Source organism: Sus scrofa, chromosome 16, assembly GCF_054392235.1.
Source record: "Sus scrofa isolate SSC_HxYL_T2T_F1_AM1 chromosome 16, Sscrofa_HxYL_maternal_Yorkshire_Landrace_v2.0, whole genome shotgun sequence".
Taxonomy (NCBI): Eukaryota; Metazoa; Chordata; class Mammalia; order Artiodactyla; family Suidae; genus Sus; species Sus scrofa.
Window position 1 is genome coordinate 63,787,770 of NC_139398.1, and position 25,606 is coordinate 63,813,375.

General features: G+C 49.2%; 2 long non-coding RNA genes across 7 annotated transcripts in view; one reads left to right on the forward strand and one right to left on the reverse strand.

Moving 5' to 3' along the window:
- LOC110257280 (uncharacterized) overlaps positions 1-25,606 on the forward strand; it is a 52,681-nt gene that overhangs the window by 16,665 nt on the left and 10,410 nt on the right. The window contains exons 2-7 of one of the 6 annotated variants that reach the window (XR_014831585.1): positions 11,883-12,222; positions 20,568-20,742; positions 21,134-21,257; positions 22,260-22,517; positions 24,116-24,262; positions 24,780-25,108. This is a non-coding gene — a long non-coding RNA (uncharacterized LOC110257280). Of the gene's footprint in view, positions 1-11,864; positions 12,223-18,985; positions 19,642-20,567; positions 20,743-21,133; positions 21,702-22,259; positions 23,863-24,115; positions 24,263-24,779; positions 25,109-25,606 lie in introns of those variants that run through there. The other 5 variants (XR_014831584.1, XR_014831586.1, XR_014831588.1 and 2 more) reach the window with 5 other exon arrangements.
- Positions 998-25,535, reverse strand: LOC146395623 (uncharacterized). The gene is made up of 3 exons (XR_014831605.1): positions 25,440-25,535; positions 7,089-7,269; positions 998-6,987 (listed from the first exon to the last, which is right to left on the reverse strand). It is a non-coding gene; the product is annotated as an uncharacterized LOC146395623 (long non-coding RNA).

Consider the following 25,606-nt stretch of genomic DNA (forward strand, 5'->3'; position numbering starts at 1 on the left):
CAGTTTTGTAGTAACGGAAATATTTACATATTTAACGTAGAAAGTGAAAGTCAGAGCAGATTCAAAAGTGACTTGCCCCACATCACACAGAGGATGTGGCAGAGCATGGATTGGACATCAAGAAGCTAAAGCTTCTTTGTGCCATATCCTTCACAAAGCAAGTGCCAGCTGTATCTATAAAGTAGGTGCCATGAACTTCTGCACCCCTCATCTGGGCGGACCAACAGAGATAACATGAAAGGGTTTTCTAATGTGGAAAATTCTTTTCCTACTGCAGAAATGCTTACAATAGGAGTTCCCGTCGTGGCGCAGTGGTTAACGAATCCGACTAGGAACCATGAGGTTGCGGGTTCGGTCCCTGCCCTTGCTCAGTGGGTTGACGATCCGGCGTTGCCATGAGCTGTGGTGTAGGTTGCAGAGGAGGCTCGGATCCCGAGTTGCTGTGGCTCTGGTGTAGGCCGGTGGCCACAGCTCCAATTGGACCCCTAGCCTGGGAACTTCCATATGCCGCAGGAGCGGCCCAAGAAATAGCAAAAAGACAAAAAAAAAAAAAAGAAATGCTTACAATAAAATGTTACTCACTAGTGACAATGGCCTTTCATAGAAGTGCCTTTGAGATTCCCTGGGAGCCACAACTGTTGGTTCTAGGAGCTGAAATCTCATTTAGAGTCATTTCCTCATTCACTATATTCATTCCTTTAGCATTTAATTAGCACCTACTCTAGGCAGACATGTGCTCAGAGCTCTCCTGTCCAAGGGAGAAGAATTGGACAAGGGCCGTATGATAGGGTAAGTCAGTGCCTTGGAAGTGCTGGGAGCAGAGAGGAGATGGCAGTGACAATACGTAAAAGAGCTCCCATTTATTGGGCAGTTCCCATGTGTCGGGCACTGACTGCTCTGAAACACACATGCATGTATATACATGTCCCTATCTATATAAACATACATACATACATATATATCACATCATTATACATATAACACACTTGATACTTGATAATGTATGTTATCTCATATTTTGATATCTAACATATAACACACATAATACGACATATAACATACACATATACATATATATAATTTGACCCTCAGAAAGAGGTCCAGAGAGACACAGTGAACTGGCCTCTTACTGACTGTGAGAACTTGAACACATTATTTTACATCTTGGTGCAGTGAGGCTAATGTCAGCACCCACCTCCTGAGTTTGTCAATAGGAAGGACTTAATAAAGGCAGCTGTTGTACCCTAGCTCTGTTGTCAGATGAGGACACCAAAGCTCAGAGAATAGATTCCACCTGTCTGCATCCCATAGATGATAAGAAAGCATTTCTGATCTCCTCCTGTATGCCAGCCTCTGTGCCAGGGACTGGGGAGGCAGCCCCCTTTCTCAGGCAGCCTAACCAGCCCAGAATCCAATCCAGAAGGCTATGGCTTCACCCCTAGCATGGGCCGCTCCGCCTGGAGAAGCAGTGGAAGGCAGCTGGGGGCAGTGGGGCGGAGTGGTCTCCTCTAGCCAGCTTATGAAGCACAGAGGGGAGCTGCCCAGATGGAAAGGCTGAGTGTGGGGTTTCAGGCATTGGGTGAGGGGGACAGCACGTGGAGTACAAAGCAAGAACCTTTCCCTTTCTTGCTCCATCTAGAGAGGAAAGCGTCCTTCACCTGCGTTTTCCATCCCAGTGCTGAAGTAGCATCCTTGTTATAAGGAAGTAGGTCGCATTTCCAGTCCCCAAAAAGGAAACTGCTACCTCCATTGTGACATGGTGTGAAAGAGCCGCCTCTGCTGCCTCCTCCACATGCCTCCCTGGGGTCCTCGCTCGCTGTTCCCGTTCCCAGAGCAGCTTTCTTCTTCCTGCCCAGTGTGTGAGCCACGAAGGAGAATTCATTAGCGGTTCCTGAGTGGGGGTGCTGTGGGCAGCGCCTGTAGCTGGTGTGGGTACTGTAGCAGCTGAAAGGTATCTTTTCCCAGAAGAAAGCTCAGGCAGTGCACCTTGCAAGGAAGTGTCATTTCAAGCTCCACCTTGGTTAGGATCTACGCACAGGGAGCTTTGTCCTTCCCTGGGGGCTGCAGAGACCCCAGAGTAAGCCTAAGCCTGGCAGCTGGTCACACAAGAACCATGGTCGTGGGCTCCATGCTGCCTGCACCTGCTTCCTGGAGTTATCAGGAAAATTCCTGAGCCAACCAGGGGCCATGCCACCAGATGTTAGATTCAGGCTAAGGACACAAAGTTCTCCAGGGAAGCATGTGATGCAGTAGAAATGGTGTGGATCTGGGGACAGACTGCCATGGGCAGAGGTATCTGAAAAGGGTCCAAGAATCTTGTTTTGTGTTGTCCAAGCAAGGAGCTATTGGGGTAGCCTGTTCCCACAGGCCAATGGCTACCTCTCCCCGTCATCACTAAGGGCAACTGTGACATCCCACTGGCCTCCAGAGACCCCAAGGTCCCTGGGTGCTGGCAGCCAGGCAACCCTGTCATCAGCCGGCACCCCGACTCCACTCTGCCTGGTTCCAGGTGGCCTATAATTCCTGCTGCCTGGGCCACTCTCTGGCATTTGTCCTTCCAAAGGAGGGTCTGCTAAAGGAGGGGACATGGGAGACCTCTGGCTCAGGAGGCTTCAGCCCTCGGGGCCATATTTATCCCATTGCCCTCTCTTCCGACCTCTGGCAAAGAGTGAATGAAACACTGGTATAGAAAGTCCCACCCAGAAAGGGTTCCTTGTGGGCCAGGCCTTGTGTTGTTTTGCCAAAGGTCAGTCCTGTATTTGTTCCCTGGGCTGTTGTAACAAATGGCCACAAACTGAGAGGCTTAAAATGGCAGAAATGTGTCCTCACACAGTTCTGGAGGCCAGAAGTCCAAAATGGAGCTGTTGGCAGGGCTGGACTCCCTCCCGTGCCGTGCGTGGCCCCCAAGGCAGTTTTTGGCATTTCTTGGCTTGTAGCCACATCACTCCAGTCTTTGCCTCCATCTTCACATTGTCTCCTCTGTGTGCCTCTTAGAAACATGACACTTGTCATTGGATTTAGGACCCACGGGATAACCGGAATGATGTCATCTCAAGATATGTAGTTTCGTCAGCAAAGACGCTTTAACCAAATAAGGTCACATTCACAGGTTCTGGGGATTAGGACCTGGACATACCTCTTGGGGTGGAGGGGGTACCATCCAACCCACTACAACCCCCTTTCAGTTTCTCCAGAAGATGCAATGGGTCTCATTACTTCACCGACTACAGAGAGATCGAGATTGTGCCAGGTACCTCCACATCCATCATCTCAAGTCTTCATCCAGCATCTCACCAGATTAAGGATTATTTCTTCTATCCAGACAAGGAAATATAGGCCCAGAGATGTGAAGGAATTTGCCCAAAAGCCGCACAGCTAGGAAATAGCACAGGGGTATTGGACCCCAGGTCTGTCCATGTCATGCAGAGGGATCCCTCCTGGACCTCCCTCTGTCACACACCAGAACTTGGGATCAATCCTGCAACATCTCAGGGGATAGTTTAAGGAGGGTGCTTTATTGGAGAAAGGGGCCGAGGATTAGTGAGGAGAGAGACAGCAGGGGACCCCCCGGGAAGTGTGCTGGGGCCAGGACGCCACTGCAATTCTGGGTGTACAGAAGCAGGCAAAACCCAGCCCAGTTCTGGGGCTTACATTCTAGTGGAGGAGACTCGATGTACAACCTAAGGGCAAGAGAAGAGCGGTGTAGCAGGATAAGGAGGTGGAGGTTGGGCTGGTCTGAGGAGGTGTGTCTGAGGTCAGAGTGCTGAGTGGAGGGAGCAGAGGGGGAGCCTTGAGGGAGTCAGACAGTGGCTGCATCCGGTAGAGACCTGCCGGGGAGTCTGCCTTTTCTCTGGGTGCCATGGACAATCATTTCAACATTGAAAGCCAATAAGGAGATTTCCTACACTTTTTAAGAGCTCACTGTGGGAGGAAATATCAGACAAGTCCAAATTGAAGCACATGCTGCAAAGTAACTGGCCTGTACTTCCCAAAAATGCCAAGGGGCATGACAGGTGTAGACCAAGGCATTGTTCCAGTTTTAAGGAGGCTGAAGGGACACAAGAACAGAATGCAATATATCCTCCAGACTTTTCTTTTGGGACAGCAGGCAGAAATGTGAATACGGTCTGGAGATTAGCAAGTAGTGCTAGCTCAGTGCTGCTTTTAATCATGGTACTGCAGGTAGGTAGGAGAATACCCTTTTTATTGGAGATAGCCCTGAAATGTTTAGGGATAAAGGAGCATCAGCACGTCTGCACTTCCTCTCAAATGTTTTAGAAAAAAATACGTGTACATATTGAGATAAAGAATGATAAGGCACACGTAAGGAATTTAGTGAAGAATGGTGGAGAGTCTTACAGTGCTGTTCTTACAATTTTTCTGGGAGTCTAGATGTTACGTCAAAATAAAGAATTAGATGGAACGTGTGAGGCTGCTACGTGGCGAGCTGGCTGTAGGAGAGGCGAGGGTGGGAACAGGGAGTGTGGGGAGGGGGCTGTGAGCAGAGCAGGAGGGAAAGCCCAGGGGGGTGTGGACTGTGGTGGTGGCAGTGGAGGTGGGGAGATTGGACATGTGTTCTGAAGGTAGAGGCAGCAGGATTTGTCAATGGGTTGGATTTGGGGACTAGAGGAGAGAGAATAATTAAGATCTTTCAACTGAATGGAGGAAATGTCCCAGGATGGAAAAGGTGGCAATTGCTGCTTAAGGGGAATATCAAGAGTCTGTGACCAAAGATTCTTGGCTTGGCTCAGCAGTTAACGAACCTGACTAGCATCCATGAGGACGTGGGTTCAATCCCTGGCCTCGCTCAGAGGGTTAAGGATCTGGTGTAGGACACAGATACAGCTTGGATCCTGTGTTGCTGTGGCTGCGGTGTAGGCCAGCAGCTACAGCTCTGATTCGACCCCTAGCCTGGGAACCTCCATATGCTGTGGGTGTGGACCTTAAAAAAAAAGACACACAAAAAAAGGAATCTGACCACAGCTTCAAATGCCACCTACCAAACTGATGTCATGGAAATAGGGGTTAATGCTGTGGAAGTGGCTGAGCCCACTGCAGGAAGTTGATGTAAGGAATGAGAAGAAGTGACAGGTGCCTCTGATATTTAGAAATTGCTTGAGCAAAGGAAGTTTCATTTTAGTTTTAGAAGTGATTTACAATGATCTTTCATTGAGGGCTTCCTGTGTACCAGGCATTGTGCGAGGCATTTTTTCTTTTTCTCACAGTAGTCTTGTGAGATGAGCATCAGTATCCCCATTTAGAGCGTGATGCAGCTAAGGCTCAGAGAGGTGAAGTGACTTGCCCAAGGTCACACAGCCCGGAATCAGGAGTGCTGACCCAGTTCATTATTCCCGCTTCCTCGTCACCAGAGAACCTGCCTGGGAGTTCCTGTTTTCTGTCACATCTTGCCTTCCTCCCCCACAGGACTGAGGTTTCCTCTCTTTGAAGGGAAGCCATGCAGCTGTTTTTTCCTGACAGCTGTGAGGGTGTCTCCAAGGGAGGGAGCATTTTGTTGCTGATCCAACCCCTTCCAGGAAAGAACCCCTGAATTGCAGGATTCCACCCACCCTCACTCCTCTGACACGCAACATGAGACCTGGCCACACCCAGCGAAAGCCTTTGCGCCACCCCACCCCCCCATTCTTCATTTCTCCTTCTCTGAAAACAGCTCCCAAGAGGGTGGGGCCCAGCATCCTCCAGCCCTGGTCTACCTCCTGGATGGGTGCCCACTTGCACTACTGTGTTTATCGCTGTGATTAACAGAAATAGTAGCAATCGCTATGTGTCACCAAGAGCCTACGGGATGCCAGGCTCTCTCTGTACATCGTGGCCAATTTCCGTGGAGCCCAGGGAGGTTGATGTTTCTACCCACATTTTCAATATGGGAAGCCTGAGGCTCTGAGGGGGAAAGGAATCTGCCCCAGGCCACAGAGCCCGGGAGCATCTAAGCCAGGATCCAGCTAAGCTGGGATCCAGCCCACCAGTGCATCTGGAGCACCAGGCAAAGGGCTGCCCCACTGGAGCACCATAGTCACTTCTGAATGGACTCCAGCTCCCCCAAGGCTCTGACCACAAAGCTTTGATCTATCTCTGCTTCAGGATCATGAACACAGGCCGAGCTGAAAGGCATAAAAGGTTTTACTCCCCTGGCCCCGGACCCACTGGCTGTTAAGCTCTGGGTTTCCAACATCTATCCCTTCTGCCTACTCTCTGTTCCCACAGAGCCTCGCCCGCCACACCCAGCCCAGCCTGAGCTGAGACATAGCCCAGAAAACCCTCTATTCCTGAACCCACCTTGGGTCAGCTTCTCTTCTGTACAGCTCAGGGCCTGGAAGGAGGAAGAAGTGGGAGGTAGGGGCCAGTAGGGTGGGTGGGTGGGGCTGCGGGTGGCTGGGCCAGAAGAAGTAGATAACTGCTTCTCAGAGAGTTCGAAGGCTTGGCATTCTGGCTACTTTAGGCCCAGACACATTCTTCTGCACGCTGCATAGCCTAGAAAAACAGGTCAGTTATGTTCAGTTCAACAGCCAGGTACTGAGTGTCCATTGCAGTAGTCAGGGCTGGCTAATTGCTGTGATAAATGGCCCCTCATCTTGGCGGCTTAGCATAATAAAGGGTATTTGGATTTTTGTTTCGTTTGGGGGTTTTTTGCTTGATGTCTGGAAATGACTTTAAAACCCACTAGCAAATAATTTGAAAAGCAGGGTGGAGATGGTGAAAGAATCCTGGAAAAATGTGGATAATTTTTGAAGCTGAATGATGGATGGCTGAAGTGGGTTATCATACTATACTCTCTACTTCTTTTGTATGTTCAAAACATCTATGTATATTTATTTCTCACTCATACGACGTCCAATGCTCATGTTCCTGGCCTGCGGCTCTCCGGGATGGCCTTCCTCTAATGGATGCTCCAGGACACAGGCCCTTCCATCTTGTGACTCCTCTGCCATCTTTTGGGCTCAGGGTCATCCTGGAATCAGCCAAACAGGACTAGAAGAAGAAAGAAAAGATGATATACCCACTGTTCAGCACCTCCTCTTAAAAGTGTCATGCAATCCTCTGCTCCCTTTGCATTGTTCAGAATTGGTCACCTGATCAGCAAGGCGTACTCGGAAAGGTCGTTTCTGGATGGGCAGGTACATCTTAACACCACCACCATATAACGTAAGAGGAACTTAAAACTTGATTGATCAGCTGATGGCCTTGGCTATACCCACTCTGTCTTGGATATGGCCATGTTAAAGGTGATGCCAAAGGTGCTGGCCTGGTCTCCTATGAGGAGATAGAAAGGGGGTTAGTTAAAAAAAAAAAAAAAAAAAAAAAAGTTAGCAAAAAAAATGGGGGTTGTAAGGATGAACTTAAAAGTTGCTGTTGTAAGGCTTCCCAAACCTGCTGCGTGACATACCTATGAAATGACCTTGACTCATAGAGGAAGGGCAGGTGATGAGAAAGGAGGCACCCTGTCACCAGAACTCTCTGGGCATCTGTCTTTCGGCACACTGATACCCTCGGCCCAGTAGCCACCCTCCGTATCAAAAGTGACAAAGGAATCGCTTTACAGATGAGATCCTGCTGTATAGCCCTGGGAGCTATGTCTAGTCACTATGATGGAGCATGATAATGTGAGAAAAAAGAATCTATATATGTACGTGTAACTGGGTCACCTTGCTGTACAGTAGAAGATTGACAGAACACTGTAAACCAGCTATAATGGAAAAATAAAAATCAGTATAAATGAAACAAAGTTACCATTGAGGGAACATGGACACAATGTACAAGGGAGCTCTCAAATTAACTTCTTATAACTGCATATGAGTCTACAATTATCTCAATAAAAATTTTAAAAAAGAGGGAGTGGCAAAGGAGAGACCTGGAAGTGTCCTAAGGCACTAGAAGATACCCTAGAATGGACCCAGGGCCCCTGTCTCCACTCTCTCTGCCCCCCTCCTAGAGCCCCAGAGTGGTTGTTCCAAAGTCCAGATCTGCCCAGCTGCCCCGTTGCCCCCTTAACTCTCTGTAGCCTATAGATGTCTGGAGCCTAACTGATAAAGATAACTGGAGCCTATGGTGTCCAGTGTCTGTCACAGTGCATCACAGTCTGATCTTTTCCCAAACCATGGCTTCGTCCTTGTCCTCTTCCCTCCCTACCTGCCCACCTGCCCCCTGCCAACACCCACACCTCAATCACTCTGAGCCGCTAGCTCTTCTCCAAACTCATCATGCTTTCGTCTACCTTGATGCTTCCCACAGGCTGTTGTTTGGAGCCCCACCCCACGCAACAGACTCCTACACATGCTCTAAGACCTCCATCCCTGCATGTCACCTTCTCTGGGCACTTGCTACTTGATGTTCTTCCTCAAACTCACCATTCAAATGCCTGTATTCAGTGGTGAGTCTTTTCTCTCCTGCTCCACTGTGAGCTCCTTGGATCCTCATTCATTTTAATGCTCCTAGTTCCCAACATAATGCTTGGCAAGGACTTGTTTTTACTAAAATGTTAATGATTGGCTAAATGGAGAAATAAGTAAGTGGGGGTCGGAGGGTAGATAACACTATGACCTCTGCCTGTCCAGTAGGGTCGTTGTCAAGTTTGGAGGGTCTTTGAAAAGAGTCACTCTCATGTTGCTACTCTCACTCTCCCTAACCCACACCCGTCTTACCACCTACCCCCAGCTTCATTTAGTCAACCCACTGGATTCTTCTAGGCTCTGGCCAGGCATCATAGTCTAGGGGAAGACAAGGGGCTTTGTACCTGGAGAGATGTGAGGTCAGAGCCTGACTCTGCCAATTTCTGGCTGTGTGTTTTTGGCCAGATTAGTTCAACTCTCTGAACCTCAGTTTCCTCCTCTGTAAAATGGAAGCAATCACCATTCCTCCCAGGGTTGACATGAGAATTACAGGAGGGGTGTGTCCAAGAATGTCTGGCACAGCTCCAGGAATATTTGTCCCCATCTCATAAAGCTCCTCTTATCCACCAGTGACCTGTCCTTCCCTTTGAGTTTTTTTAAGACTTAATTTTTTAGAGCAGTTTTAGGTTTACAGCAAAATTGGCAGGGAGTACAGAGCGTTCCTACACTCCCTGACCCCACACAGGCATAGACCCCCCACTGTTAACATCCCCACATTAGTTACAATTGATGACCTGCACTGACACATCGTTATCACCAGAGTCGGTGGTTGACATTGCTGCTCAGTCTCAATGGTGTACATTCCATGGCTTTGGAGAAATGTATAATGGCATATATCTGTCCTTATAATATCCTGCAGAGTATTTTCCCTTCCCTGAAATACGCTCTGTGCTCTGCCTATTCACCTTCCACTCCCCCTTACCTCCCCCCGGCAACCACTGATCTTTTTTTATCTCTGTAGTTTTGCCTTTCCCAGATGTCATATAGTTGGAATCTTACTATGGATAGACTTTTCACGTTGGCTTCTTTCACTTAGAGAATATGCACTTAAGATTCCTGCATGTCTTTTCACGGCTTGATATCTCATTTTTTCTCATCCTGACATATATGCCATCATGTGGATGTAGCACAGTTTATTCATCCATTCACCTACTGATGAAGGACATTTTGGTTGCCTCCAAGCTTGGCAATTGAGAATGAAGCTGCTATAAACATCCGTGTTCAGATTTTCGTGTGAACATAAGTTTTTGATTCACTTGGGTACATACCAAGGGTCATCGTTGCTGCATCATATGGGAAGAGTATGTGTAATTTTGCAAGAAACGACCAAGCTGTCTTCCAAAGTGACTGTACCATTTTTCCTTCCCACCAGCAAAGAGTGAGAGCATCTTTTTGACACTAGTGAGTGAATGGTGAGCATTATATTGTCAGTGGATGTTAGCCCAGGTTCCCCAGGTGGATTATTAAATCCTGGAAAGCAAGGGCCTGTGAGGAATATTTCATCTGTAGCCCAAAGGACCCCATTTAGCAGGAAGCACCCAGTGAGCGCTCCAGTGGGAAGTGGAGCTATAATGATGATCAGCTCCTGTTTCCTGGGGAAAGCCGGTAAAAATACGGTTCAGTGAAGAGACAACTAGCAACCACTTCTGAGTACCTACTGTGTGCTTTGCAGTTTACATGTTTTCCTTTTTTTATTTTTTTTTTAACCAATCTGGTTGTATTTTATTTTATTTGTCTTTTTAGGGCTGCACTCATGGAATGTGGAGGTTCTCAGGCTAGGGGTCAAATCAGAGCTACAGCTGCCAGCCTACGCCACAGCCACAGCCACGCCGGATCCAAGCCTACACCACAGCTCACGGCACCACCGGCTCCTTAACCCACTAAGCAAGGCCAGGGGTTGACCCTGCATCCTCATGGATTCTAGTCAGATTTGTTTCCACTGAGCCACGATGGGAACTCCTACACATATTTTTAAAGTTAATCCTAACTACAACTTTTTAAAGGAAATACTCTCTTTTTAAAGGAAATACTCTCTTATGTCCATTTTATAATTATTGTTCTTTTTTGAAAAAATGAGAAATCTCATCCCATCTGTATTTCTATCTATTCCCTCCCTCAAGGAATCATATTTGATCTACACCAGGCACTTTATTGCTGCGCCTCAGTGGGGTGGGTTTCTCTACTCTGCTCTCTGAAGTCTTGAAGGAAAGACTAGAGGGCTTCCTGGTGGAGGCCATGGAATGGGAGGGGTCAGGTGGAGGAGGAGGAGGCCAGCAGTGAGCCATTGCACATTGGGGCGGGGACGGGACGGCCACTCCCCTGGACTTGGTTTTGTGATGATTTGTATGGGAATAAACATACCTAAGCTCTGAAAAAAAAAGGAATCATATTTGATAGTTTGTGGTGTATCTCTCCAATTTATTTAGATAAATACAAGAACATATTCTTAAACTCTTCTTATACAAAGTAGAACATCTATGTCGTGCTGCCAACACTTTGTTCTTTTCAACCTACAATTCATCTTGAAGATTTTTCTGTATCCACAGACAGAGAATCTCCTGACTTTATCCCACTGTCTGGAGGTATCAGAATGTATCTGACCAGTGCCTATTAAGGGAATTTTAGGTTGAACTGAAGCCCAGAGAGGGGAAGGTACTTGGCCAAGGTCACATAGCCAGGAATTGGAAGGAATGGATTGTTCCTAGGTCTTCCCTTTCTTTCTTTTTCTTTTTTTTTTCCTAGAGAACTTAGGTGTGAGAACTACATCTCTTTGGGAAACACAGTTTAGAGAAGAGTTGTAAAATATCCTGGCTCCACAGGAAGAGGCCTATTCACTGATTCCCTTGGCTCAGGAAGCTGGCCCCAGGCACTGGGAAATGTCTGGAGAAGAACGAGACCCTGGATCCCAGCATTAGCTGGGTGGTCCAGAATGTTGTTGGTCCTGGAGAGGCTGCCTGGGCTCCAGTTCTGGCCCTGCCACCAAGCTGGTATATGACATTTATCGTAAGACTTAATCTCTCTGAGCCTCAGCTTCCCCATCTGTAAAATAGGGATGATAATTGTATTGGTCATGGTTCTTCAAGAAAGGAGAACCAGAGTTATAAATATATATAATGTTCTTACATACATGATATATATATATAATATTCTTATATACATGCCATATATATATGTATGTATGTATGTGTACATAAGAGGAATTTACTTTATGGAATTGGCTCATTTGATTTGGGAGCTGGTAAGTCCAATCTGTAAGGAAGGCCAACAGGTTGGAAACTCAGGCAGGATTTTCTGTAGAGTCTTGAGGCAGAATTCCTGCTTTGAGAAACCTTGGTTTTTGCTCTTAAGGCCCTCAACTGGTTAGATGAGGCCCACCTGCAGTAGGGAGGGTACTCTTTTCTTAAAGTCAACCTATTGTAGGTTGACTCATCTACAGAATACCTTCATAGCAACATCTAGTTAATGTTTGCCCAACAGGTGAACGTCACAGCCTGGTCAAGTGGACACACGAAAGTAACCATGCCAGCTGTCATAGCCGACGTGAGAGAAAGTGTAAGACTTCTCCCCATGTGTGAGACTTGATGGAGCAAATGCTAAACAAGTGTTAGCTGTTGGTATTGTGAGCTGGACCCCTGTGGGGATTTCCATGGTGGAAGTTGCGTGGGAACAGTTGGCGTGAGACTCCTGGAGCCAGGCCTTGGGGACCCAGATCATGCAGCCACTATGACCAGCAACTATGGAGAAAGAAACACAGACAATGATAAGACCTTGGAAATGCCTCTGAAGTCAGGATACAGAAGGCCATGGAAGCCCAGGGGTGAGCAAGGGACAGCTCCTTGGGGAAGGTGACATAAGTAATTTGTTTTAAAGGCTAAAGCAGAATTGGCCAAGTGAAGAAAGAAGGGCAGGCAAACGGACAGCAGAATATTCCAGGCAGAGGACCAGCCAGCGCAAAGGCATAGAGATATGAGAAATGGGACCCAGTGTGCGATGGGGTCCCAGCGCTGGGGCTGGGGAAAGAGGTGGCATGTGGTGGGCCAAGCCAAGGGGTCAGCCTTCCGCCCCCAGGGACAACACAGGACAACAGGGACAGGACAACACAGAAAAGTGCTCACTCTGTGCTAGGCACTGGGCACGAATTACTTATTTGTACCCTCAAGGCAATTGTAGGAGGTTTTACCATCCATGCTGGGTAATTTGCAAAGTCATACAGCTAGACGAAACGGGCTGAGACTCAGATCTAGACAGATAGCTGGCTCTAGAGCCCACGAAAGGTGACATAGCCATGGGGAGGCTGGGAAGGGCTGGGATGGCTGGGGGAAGGGAGAAGGATGGGTTTGTTGCATTTGGGGCAACAGGGACTGCCGAGTGGACATCAGAGAAGTTAGAGCCAGAAATGCTAGAGATGAGAATTCAGACCCACCATCCAGGGCGAGGGGGAGAGAAGCCTGCTTCACCCTCAGCAGTGTTCAAAAGCATGTACCGAGCCAGGTGCTTTTGCATCCCTTGAACTCCTCCTCCAAGCCCTGCAAAGAGGCTCTAGTCATCTTCCTTTCAGGACCAGGAGACTGAGGCCCTGGGCTCGGCCACCCCTCACTGTGCAGGCAGCTGGGATACAGAGGCCCCTGGGCTGAGCGCATTGCCACCCTGAGGAGGATCGGGGTTTCCTAGCTGGGATGGTCTAGGAAATGGCTCCCTGGTTGGTGATTGACAGTGTCTGCCTCATAGAGGTTCAGAGAGGTCACGTATTTGCCCCAAATCACACAGCTGATAAATGACAACTGGGATTTGAACTGAACTCTGTCCAGTGTCGCAGAGCACAGGAGCCCTGAACTCAGCTGCTTCCCTGGAATCTCTCTCCACTCCTCGCCATTGCACTAAAGCCACCCATCCACTCAACACCACGGGCTCATCCTGTCACCCTGCCCCCAGCGTGGGCCTCTGCTGCCCCACCTCCCACTACAGCTGCTCTCAGGCTCCCTCACCGCAGTCCAATGTCCAAAACTCCGATTCCTGTTTTCATCTGTCATTCCTTCCAGATTCTCTGCACTCTAGCCCTTCCTCCCCCACCCTGTTTTCCCCAGAGGCTTCCTAAGCCCCGAAGGCCACAGAGGCTGCATGACATCATCTGTGCTCTGGACCTCACGGGGCCCAATTATCAGGCTATAAGTGGAAACGCCCTACACTTTCCCACAGGAAAGCGCCCTCCCTCCCTCCGGACCCTGCATGCTTCTGGGGATCCTGACAGAGTCCATGGGCTCCTGCCGGAAGGAAAGTGAGCCCTTTCCCTATGGGCTTGTCATTCAGGTGTCTTTTTAATCCACTGTAGACCCTTTAGCTCTTCCAACGTGGGCACAGGGTGGCTTTCGGTAGAAGGGAGGCAGCACCACGGGATCCTTAAAACCAGCAGTTTGGGAGTCTGATCGACCTGTATTCATACCTGGCTCCTCCCCTTTCCACCTGTCAGAACTTGGACGGGTAGCTTTAGGGTTCTGGGGTCTATTGTCTCACTTTCAGGTTGGGAACAATGACAGACATCACCTCATTAAATCCTTGTAACAGTCCTTTGAGCTACCAGCAACGTCCCCACTTTAGAGATGAGTAACCAGGCTCAGAGAAAGTTAGGCACTTGCCCTCGGCCACAGGCTAGAAAATGGTGGAGCCAGGGCCGGGATGAAAACCCCTGTCATCACGAGAGCGCTGAACTGCCAAGGAGCTACCTGAAGAGGTGGGATGGCTTTTTCAACCCAGACGTTCTGAATCTGGGAGTTGAGTGAGTTAGGTCGCATGTGAGGAGACACCCAAGTTCCAGAATGGGCTCAGCCCTTGCCATTGGGGGGCCGAGGGAAAGTCCGTTTCTCAGGGCTCAGCTTTCCCAGCTATAAAATGGGGGTAACAGCTCCCACTCCAGAGCTTTCACGAGGATCCCAGGAGGTGATCCGGACCTCCCCCACTCCTCTGTGGCCAGAGTTTAGCACACCTTTAGCTCCCTGCATTTTGCACTAATGGTTTTTTCTTTGAATGGATCAGAAGGTATTACTCAAATAGATTTATTGGAAACTTATTGAAACTCACTTCCTATCACTCCCTTAAAAAGGAAGCCAGGCACACTTGCCATAAATAGAAGTTATTTATACAGTGAATGTAGCAACAAGCAAAAGTGTTAAAGACCCACTTTCACCCGTGGGCCCATCTCAGCTGCACCTCCTGCTCCTTCCTGTCCCGAGGCTGGGTTATCCAATGCCAAGTCAGGAGACCCCCAGGACCTCTTGTCACCTCCCTTCCAGCGCACAGGGGATGTGCTGGCTTGGTACAGAGCAGATTCTCAGAAACCTGCGCCCCTCTCTGTGGCCTCACTCCCCCCGAACAGACCTCTCAAGGTAGGAGATTTATTGGCCCCAGGCTGAGCACCTGCAGCTGGTCTCCTGCCAATGGTTGGAGATGGGATACCAGCAGGAGCACTGGGCACGGAGTGGGTGCGTCCTTGTGGATTTCTGGCCTGACACATGCGCAGAGAAGGCCCTCAGTCTAGGGGAAGGACAAAAGCAGGGAGAAGACACCAGCTGGAATCCATCTGGGCTGACTGACGCGTGCCCACTCCAGGACCAAATACGGAAATGATTGGCCAGGAAAACTGCCACTATGTAAGCAACCTAAGCTGTCCCCACTGCACAAACTCATTCCAAGCTCACCCATGTGTTTTGTACGTGTGCTTTGCTTCTTTTTCACAATCTTGGTCTCTTTGCTGAACTCTTCCCTCAAAGAAGACAAGAACCTAGGTCCTTCTTCCAGATTTTTACCACCAGAATCAATCTCACAGGAGGAAATCGGCCTTCCTGCTCCAAAGTGGCCACAGCAGCAACCTCCAATTACACTCGTATTCCTTCGCCACCATCACTTACTGCCTTAAGAGGGCTGAGGTTGCCTGCTGAGCATGACTCATTGTGGCATGGGGCATAGCAGGCCATGGTGTTGTCCCCAGACACTGTCCTGAGCCTTCTGACACAGGAACTAAATGGCCGCCCTGCGTACCAAGAACCCACTATGGCTCCCTAGTGCCTGGAGGACCTTATCCATGTCTGTCAGCAGCATCCTCACCATTCTCAATCAAGGGGTGTTCTCTGCCACAATCGCCTACATCTGAATCCTCCCTTGGCTGTCCTACAGGCTGAATGCCCTTGGGCAAGGCACTCAACCTCTCTGAGAGCTTGAGGAATATCCACTTCTGTGGCTTGTCTTGGGGACCTAACAGCAGAATGTCCACGGGCAGCATTGTCCCTGCTTCCGAATGGGTCCCTTGGGGCAGCTGAGGTCCCTCAGCCGTCTTAGCATACACTTCTGCAGTCTGCACTGATTTTCCCCTGCCTCTTGCCGGAGGGCTTTTGCAGCATGTCCCCCCTTCTCAGAGTGCTCTTCCTCCATCTACAGGCCCAGGGGCCTCCTCCACGTTCAGCTGTCCGTTCAGGTCACATCGTCGAGGAAGCCTTCCCTGACTGCAGACCGGCTCAGGTCCCTTTCACTGCTTTGGGAGTCCCCCCTCAGAGCACATCCCCAATTATTTGAGCTGCAGCCACATCCCTAGGTTCCATGTGCCCAAGAGCGCTATCTCTTCTGTTGTCCCTGTGGCCCAGCACCTCTTATAGAGCCTGGCACAGGCCAGGAGCTCCACAAAAGGATGCCATTATTAGAACATTAGCATCCACCTGCTTGTAGGGAGGAGCCGGTGCGTTCTCGTCTCCATGCCTTGCTCCTGCTGGTGCCCCTACGGTGCATGTCCGGCTCTTTCCTCTCCCGTGAGATCCCCGCCCCCAGCTGGCACCAGTGACACAGCCTTCCCCCTTTTTGGATCCTCACAGCTGCTTTATGAGGTAGCAGGGCAGATTGTCACATTTTTAGATACCGAAACTGAAGCCCAAGGAGGAACCATGACGTGCCTGAGCTGCTGTGGCTGAGAAGTGGCCAGATCGTGAGGCAACTGGAAACTCAGCCAGGGTTTAGGGGTTCTTCTGTCCCTCTTTCCCCACGATTTCTGGGACTCCGGCACGTGACTCCTCTTCCTGCTCAAGTCATTGCACAGACTGCTCACTGTACTTCATTTCATCGTCATCGCAATCCCCCCAAACTGGTGTCATCATCTATTTTAGAGGTAGGAGAACAGAAGGACCCATAGGCTGGCAACCTGCCCCGTATCACCAAGCTGCTGCGATACAGAGCCTAGATTCAGAGCCAGGTCCAGGAAGCCCTGGCGTGATCCTCCCACCCTTACTCCCCTCGTCCTGCTGCCAGCAGCCTGGTTTCCTGTGGAGGTTACCACCCCGCAACCACGCCCAGGCCAGCGGGGCTACTCATCAAGGTGCCTCCCCATCCCTTGATCCTCCAGCAGAGGGTCTCCATGCGCACGACCATTGCTGATTCATCCCTGGGAGAGTGTGCCTGTTTATTCCTGCCGTCTGGATCCCTGGAGCCCCTGCCCTTTCTGAAGCCTCCAGCTTCTCTGTGGAATCTGGGAGCTGCACCATATTCCTCCAGTACATTCCTTTGCGCTGAAGTTGGACAGTCTGTTTCTGTTGCTTGCAACCAGAAGAACTGACTACTCCTCCCAAGCTGGTAACAAGATCCATGGACCTCGAGCCTTGTCTCACACTCCTTTTGGGTTCTCCTCGTGCCTGGCCCAGAGCGAGGCACCTGGCACGTGTTGGAGGAACTGAGCAGCAGCGGAGCCCCGGGGTGGTGCGATCCTCAGCCATTCTTAGTGTTTTCTTTACATTTTCTGTGATACACTTGTATTGCTTGATTTCCTTCTAAAGAAAGAAACTAAGGAGCCCTCAAAAAGTATGATGAAGTGACCATCGATTCTACAGTCCTCTGCTTCTGTGAGAACATTCAGAAGATGTGAGATTCTGCAGGCAGTTCTCCTACTTTGGGTCACTGCTCACTCTCCAGAGAGTCCCAGAAGTGGATGAAAATCCCTGGTTTAGGAGCCTGACACTGATTTAAGCTGAGAAGAATGTGCCTCAGTCCCCTCCCCAAATTACAGTGCGCCCCCTGTTAAATGGAAAGGCCATAGCCCCACCTTGGGTCATTTTTTTGTTTGTTTGTTTGTTTGTTTTTATGGCTATACCTGCAGCATGTGGAAGTTCCTGGGCCAGGGATTGAGTCCAAGCCACAGCCGTGACCTACACCAAAGCTGTGACATTGCTGGATTCTTTAACGTATCTCGACTGACCAGGGACTGAACCCACACCTCCACAGCGACCCAGGCTGCCGCAATCAGATTCTTAACCCACTGCACCAAGCAGAAACTCCCCCACCCTGAATTCTAAAAGATATTTTTCCTAAGTACAGAAGCCCCAGTTTCTGGGGTGGATGGTGGGAGGGGGTGGTTCCTGCAGAGTTAAACAAAGTTTTTAATGCAAGCTGAAAAACACTTGGATCATAATAGAAAATTTGAGCAATACAGAAAAACATAAAGAAAATTAAAATCACCTGTTTTCCCACCACCCAGAGATAACATTAAAATGTATTTCCTTCCAGTTGTTTCTCTATGCAGATGGCTGTGCTTTCAGGGTGTCTGTCATTCTCTCGTGGTTTTTCTTTCATTCTTAAAGCCACCTTCTTCTTAAATCATTTTAAAAGTATGTACGAGTGACACATTTATGATTATAAAAAGTCACGTTATTGCGTAAGTATTATTTATCAGTGTATGCATCACACATGCATTTACATATATTCCCACATACATGTGCATGTGTAGTTCTGTGTTCATGGACGTAGATGTTTGCTATGTTTGCACACACATGTAAACACTCAGGTAGATGTGTTTGATTTGTTCTCACCAACAAGAGAGATGTTTAAATGGATAGGAAAAGAACTCTATTATGAGTAGAACAAATATGAAACCTGAAATAGAAAGGAAGCTGTAGATCCTTGGGTTATATGTGAATCATCAGAGAGTGGACTGATATTTTGAGGCCAAAAGTTGACCAAAGGAGTTCACCACATCTTTAACTTCATGCTCTTGATTCCGTCACATAAAGTAATTTAAGGGTACACTTTTTCAAAATGTATGTATGTTAGTCTCTTTCTGATTGTCCTACTGCCTCATGGTACTGAGATACGCATCCTCCTAATCTGTTCTGTCTGCTGACTCTGCCCTGTGGTTGATTGTGGTTTTCTTGTGTAATTTGTAGGCTATGATTTCTGTGGAAGTATCATGTGCCCTAGGTTGGAGGACCAGGTTTCTCTTTGCTTTATACTTCATCTTTGCTGCTCCTGGGTTTTGATAGTCAAGACCAATTCCTACGATGTTTTCTTGGCTTGGGCTTCCTGTACTAACTGGAAGGTATAACTTCAGTCTCCCCTTACTCATGTGGTACAGGCTTGAGATTTCAAATTATCCAGAGACACCTACTCATTTTCACCCAGAGCCTGAAGAGGAGACTGTATTTCAGGTGAGGTTTCTCCAGCCCCCCGTCCATGGAGGGCTATGACAGTCAGGAGAGATGGGGTTATACTTGGTAATAAACAGGCCTAAATGCTTCATGGCTTAATACAGCAGCAGATTTATTTCTTACTTTCAGGCGAGAATCCTGTACCATGTGTCTTCATTCAGATACCCAGGCTGATGGAAAAGCTACTCTCTTGAACATTCCCAGTCTGGACAACCTGCACCCATTTTCTTTTTTTTATTAAAGAGCTAAAAATGTAAGACCAGATGCCATGAAACTCTTGGAGAAATACATATACACTCTTCGACATAAATCATAGCAATATCTTTTCAGACCCACCTCCTAGACTGGTGAAAAAAATAAACAAAAGGGACCTAATTAAACTTAAAACTTTTTGCACAGCAAAGGAAACCATGAGCAAAATGAAAAGACAACCCACAGAATGGAAGAAAATATTTGCAAATGAAGCGACTGACAAGGGATTAATCTCCAAGATATACAAACAACTCATGCAACTCAGTATTAAGAAAACAAACAACCCAATCAAAAAATGGGCATAAGATCTAAGGAGACATTTCTCCAAAGAAGACATGCAGATGGCCAGAAAACACAGGAAAAGATACTCAGCATCACTAAATATTGGAGAAAGGCAAATCGAAACTACTATGAGGTACCATCCTGTACCAGCCAGAATGGCCATCATCAGAAAGTCTGCACAGGCATTTAAATGCTCTGCAAATACCTGGTGAACGATATGAACAACTACTCAAAGGAGACGCCTTGCTGAGGTCCTTGCTTCGTTAGGGCATCTCAGTTCTACCTGCCACCACACGCACATCAAGCCTATGTCTCCTGTCCCAGTGGGGATTTCCCTTTATGCTCAGCTAAGCATTTTTTAAATTAATTAATGTATATTTATTTTGGCTGAGCCTTCAGCATGCAAAAGTTCCCGGGCCAGGGATCGAACCCAAGCCACGGCAGCCACCTGAGCCACAGCAGTGACAAGAGTGGGTCCTTAACCTACTGCACCCCCAGGAAATGCTTCAGCTAAGCATTTTTTAATATCTTTGTTTTATGTTATCCAGCATTTCTAGATGTCTGTACTCGTTGTGGTGAGGAAGGAGAAGTGTCAGCTCAGTTTGCTATGTTGCCAGAATCAGAAAAATTTATATCATGTCTTCTAGAATGTGCTATTTTGTAACTCTTTTTCTTCTAACAATAGATTATAATGATTTTCCCATAACCTTATAAATTCTTCAAAAGCATAATTTCCAGTGTTATTCAGTAGTCTATGAAAGCACCATCATTTATTTAACCAGTCCCTTCTTGTTGGACAGTTAGGTTGTTTTCAATTTCTCTCTATTAATGTTAGGGATGCAATAAACATCCTTATATGCAGGAGCAACTTTTAAAATACATAACAGCTGGGATGGTCTGCGCTTGGGCACCAACCACTTGGAGTGGGCAGTAGTCACAAATGGGCTGGTTTGGTGGCACTGTGTCTTCACTGCATGGACACTTATCTCTGTACACCCCCTGTGCTTTCCCTGGATACGATCCAAGAAGCAGAGTTTCTGACTGGCCCAAAGGATAAGTGAACATTTTAAGACTTTGACATCGATGTCTAAATATCCCCAGACTCATTCTCACTCTAAAAGAGATTCTAAAAGTGTCTAAAGGATTCTAACAGAATCTCCACTTTCCATTCTTACAGCTGCTTGTCTAGAAATAGGTCAAAAAGGCATTGGGATGGAATTTCTCACCAGAAACTCCCCAAGAACAGCCAGGCTTATGGTCTCCTTCAGAGACTGATAACGCTCATGGCTGATAGGATGGCCAAGGTCCCTGCAGAAAGCCCGAGGGAGGGAGGTTGGAGATGCGAGCATCCGGTGAGTCAGCACCCCTCTGCCGTCGCAGGGAGGGCGTGGGGGCTCATTGTCTGGAGCGGGTCCCAGCCGTGGATGTATCAGGGTCTTCCAAGACCTTCTCTGGGTTAAGAGCATCCTCTCTGATGTCTGGGCTCAGTGCAGCTCCACTCCGGCTGCGTGAGCTTGAGTAAGTCCGTCCTCATGAGCGTCCGTTTTCTCATCTGTGATGTAGGGGCGCCTCCTCCCAGGGTTGCCCTGAAGCATAAATTAATCAAGATGACGTGCACACCCCCGAGGCTTGGCACCACGCAGCCGAGCTAAAGAAATGGGAAGGATGAGGCGGAGGATGGTGGTGGCAGCTCTTCGGATGTGTAAAGACAGACTGTGAACTCGCAGTTCTTTTCTTCTGCAGGCTGAGTGTCCCTGGCTGCTTCATGGCGCTGCAGGAAGGCGGCCAGGAAACCTGGACCGACCCAGAGAGGAGACTCTGATGTACACAGGGCAGATCTCCCGACCCAGGCACCTCGTGTTCCTTCGTAAGCATCTGTCCTCACCATGGCCTCCAAAGGCCCCCTCGTTCTGGCCCCTGCTCCCCCTGTAAGCCCGCCCTCCTACCCCTCTGCCCTCCCTGCATCACACCAGCCTCATGGTGCTTTGAACACTCATGTACCCTCCAACCTCAGGACCTTTGCCCTTGCTGTTCTCCCCCCACTGGAGTGCGTTTCTGCACCTTTCCAGGGTTCGGTCCTTCGCTTTCCACAGGCCTCAGCAAAGTGTCACCTCCTCAGAAAGGCCTTCCCTGGTCATGCCATCTCAAACTGCAGCCTATTCCCGCCCCCATCCTCTCTCTCGTTCTCCATTCCCTCGCGTCATTTGTCTTTCTTCATGGCACTTAGCCTGACTTAAAATTATTTCATACATTTCTTTGTTGCTTTGTCTATTGCCTCTCCCCTTGCAAATAAAATACAAGCCACATGGGGGCAGAGACTTTGCTTAGTTCGCTGCTGTACCCCCAGCACCCAGAACCACGCCAGGCGCATGGTAGATGCGCAACAGACACTGATCCCCTTTCATTACAGGTGAGTCCCTTTCACTCGTTCCCAGCTTGGCTGCTTCCTAGCAGTGTGACCTAAGGCACGTCACTTCTCCTCTCTGCCCCTCAGTTTCCTCATCCGCACAGCGGGGCTTTGTACGCAGCACAGGGGCACAGCCACAAAAGCTGGAGAAAGGCCCATGCTGAAGAGACCTGCTGGCATGCCCCTCCCAGGGCACATCCTCTAGGAGCAGGTGACACAGGTCACCTCAGAAGGCTTTAGCTTAGCTGGTCCCAGAATGGGGAGGGAAGCGGCCTGGAAGGGCTGCCGCCGGGGGAGGTGCTGCCACTTCTCACCCCGTAGCCCCACCCCACTCCCCAGGCAGGCCCCATGAATAATGAATGACTGTGGGTCCCTTTCGGAGCTTTCCTAATCCCCGGGGGGAGAAAGAAATCTTTCTCTGTCTCATCTTGATGCCCTGTCTCGGCCTCCCTCTCTGCACAGGAGTCACCCAGCCTTAATCCTGCAGCTCATCTGGTAGGGCCGCCCGGAGGCCTGACCTTGGAGCCCCAGAGGCAGGGCTGGGGAGAAGAGCTTCCCGAGACCAAGAGTGTGGGCGGCCAGTGGGCAGATCAGGCCCCAGGAGCAGTGCGCCCAGGCTGGCCTGGATCATTCTAGAAGCAATTCCAGCTCAACCTGCAGACACCAGCCAGAAACTCCCATTCCTCCCCAAGGGGAAGCCTGGAGCTACCCCAAGGGCAAGTATGTGCCCAGGGATGGACCACCTGTCACCCCACTGGGAGGCCATGCACACTTGTTGGGCACTGGCCGTGGGCAGCCATTGTGCTGGACTGTCATATATTTCATCTCCTGTCTTCCTCTTGAGCTTCTGGAGAGGTTGGGGTGGTTGGTCTCAGGATACAGCCGAAGAGACAACAGAGAGGCAGAGTAACTTGCCCAAGGTCAGCCAGCAATGGGCAGGTCTCTCTGGCTCTGCAGCCACATTCTGTCTACAACACCAGAGAGCCAACACCAGGAATTCAGGGTGAGGATCGTGTTCCCCAACCCTCAAAGAGTAACGGGCAGCCTGTCAGACGAGGGCCTGGGGCCACCTCAGAGTAGAGCGGGCTCAGCCTACTCCTGGCCCCTCCCTCCCCCAGACATCCCAGGAATGACCCCCCCCACCCTAGCTCATCCCCAGCTCATCTCCCCTTAGACACAGTTATTCACTACCTCCCCCCGCCGCCCCCCGGCTACGACCTCTGGTGCGATGTTACACCCCAAACCAAGCACTTCCCTGGGAGTTAAAAATCCTAAACTCTGCCATCAGCTGGACCACTGAGCTTCCGTGTGATCCAGGCAAGCCATGACTTTTCTGTTTCCTCGTTCATGGAATAATAGATCTGGTTGTTCTCTATTGGGAAGTCCAGGTTCTAGAAGCTATGATGTGCACAGGTGATTTTTTAAGCACTGTGGTAGTCACACCTCTTCTTCCAGGAGAGGTAGCCCAGCTCCCGTGTGTGGACACAGGCACCTGAAACTCACTCCATCTTCCAGCCTCCTGGGCGTGAGTGAAGGCTGAGTGCGCCTGTCACTTTCAGGGCACAGGGGGGTTGCTGCCCAGCATCCTTCCCATCCCTTGGTCCAGGTGGCAGTCAGGGATGTTAGTTGACCCATGCCAGGGCTGATCTAGGACTGGCCTGGCCACTTCAAGTGCCCAGGGACCAAATGGCCTGACCGGTTCAGGAATGAGCCAGGGACCCCGAATGACCTGTTAGAATGGATCTCAAGGTTTTGCTGGAAATGCTAGAACAGGTTCTTGTCCCTCCCTGCTTGATGTGCATGAAGAAAGAGAGAACGCGGCACTGCGGGCCGCCGTCTTGGGACCACAGGTGGAAGGTCTGCTTGAAACAGACGCCTTATGGAAGAAGCCTACCTGTAAACGAGGTGGAGAGAAACCAAGAAGGCCTAGAGTGAGCTTCCCTTGGCTGTTCAGTTATATGAGGTTTTTTTTTTTTTTTTTCTGTCACTTGCAACCAAAAAAATCCTAATGGATACTGACACACAGCAGAGGACCAGTGAATGTTTATCAAATTAAAGTTTGCCTCAGAGCTCAGTGTCATGATCTGAGGCACAGTAGGTCCCTGAGACTGGTTGTGAACCCACTATGTGCGGGGACAGAGCATGGTCAGTCAGGGAGGGAAAGTGAAGCCCCAAGAGGGGACTCGCCCCCAAATGCAGTGTTTGGGAAGGACGTCGGGCCCCAGTTGCGTGATCATTGATTCCACAGGAGGTAAGCAGTAGTCCTATTTCCTGTGGTCAAGAGGCTTCTGATCAAACGTGCTCTTTCTCCCTCCCAGAAGCTGCCTCCAGCCTGGCCTCTTGTCTCCTGGAAGCCACTAGACAAGCCACCTCCCCCCGGGGTGGCTCTGGCGGGCCACTCCTCCCTCTGGACACCCACGAGCCTCCCTCCTGAGGCACCATTAGGAACAGAGGCAGAGCTCAGGGTATGTGATGTGGTGCCCAAGTGCCCAGGCAGAGGTGGTGCCTGAGACTGAGGCGGAGGGGCCCTTGCAAACACCTTCTGTGTGCCAGGCAGCAGGGAAACAAGGAACGGGGTAAAGGCAGGGCACCTCATGGGGCAAACGTGTAGTGACATCAAACACCCGCTACCTAGTGTGCATAGCCAGCTCCAGGCATGCTTAATAACCCTACACACACATGTACACACATGCACACATACACATGGGTACACATACTTATGTGCCTGCGCGGTGCACATACATATATGCACATGTGCGCACACGTGCACTGCACACACATACAAGTACACGCACATGAACACACATATATATGGGTGTGTGTGTACACACAGCACCAACAATGCAGTATATGATTTTATGAGTACAAATAATTAGAAATGCAGAGGAGAAGTTCTATAAGCAACAACATCAAACTGCAAACAGTGGTTACCTCTGAATTTTACCCAAAGGGACTTGAGCCTCATCCCTGTTTGTCCCCCAGGGAGAATGTATTCTTGTTTGATTTGTGCTCCTAAAAACTGATTTTGAAAAAAGATCAACTCTGGGAACACAGTTAAATCACCATCACTGCATTTTTCTGGGAAGAACATCCAGGGTGCTGACCGCTTGTCTGCGGGCACAGCACAGAAGAAACACAGGAGGGGAGGGGACAGACTCTAGTGAGGGAGGAAGCCCAGGGGCCCCACCTCCAAACAGGCCTGGGGTCGTGCACCCCCATCAGCCTGGCCCCCAGGGCTCAGGAATTTCCCGGAAGCCTGAGACATCATGAGAAAACGCATCTTCTCACGGCCTTTGGGCAAAGGGAGTTGGGTGAGTGTCTTTTAATTAGCATTTTCATCATTTTTTCTGTATTTTACAAAACCCAGCACATGATGGGGGTGGTGGGGGTGAGGCTCCAGAGAGGAGAGGTCAGGGCTTTACTAAATCTGATACCCAGAAGAGAAATGTCTTCTGGACAAATGTAACCCCAGGGTCAAACAAACTTTTGACAGCAATTTTTTTAATAGTTTGTATTCCATGTTTTAATGACACAAGTAATATACGAAAATATTCTCTTAAAAATTAAAGCCATCCCAGTGAATTTGAGGTTCCCTCTGCTCCATGCTCCCCATCCAGCCCCCTCAGAAAGTGACCATCCTACCTGACTTGATCAACGCCTGTCCAGAACTTTCTTGAGGGCTTCATACACATCCATGGACCTATTGAAACATGTCACCTTTGTTCTTTAGTAAGCACTAATGTTCTGAAGCTTCTCTTTTCTCTTAACACGGCTTAGAGTTCTAACGGTTCACGCATATCTTTTTTGTT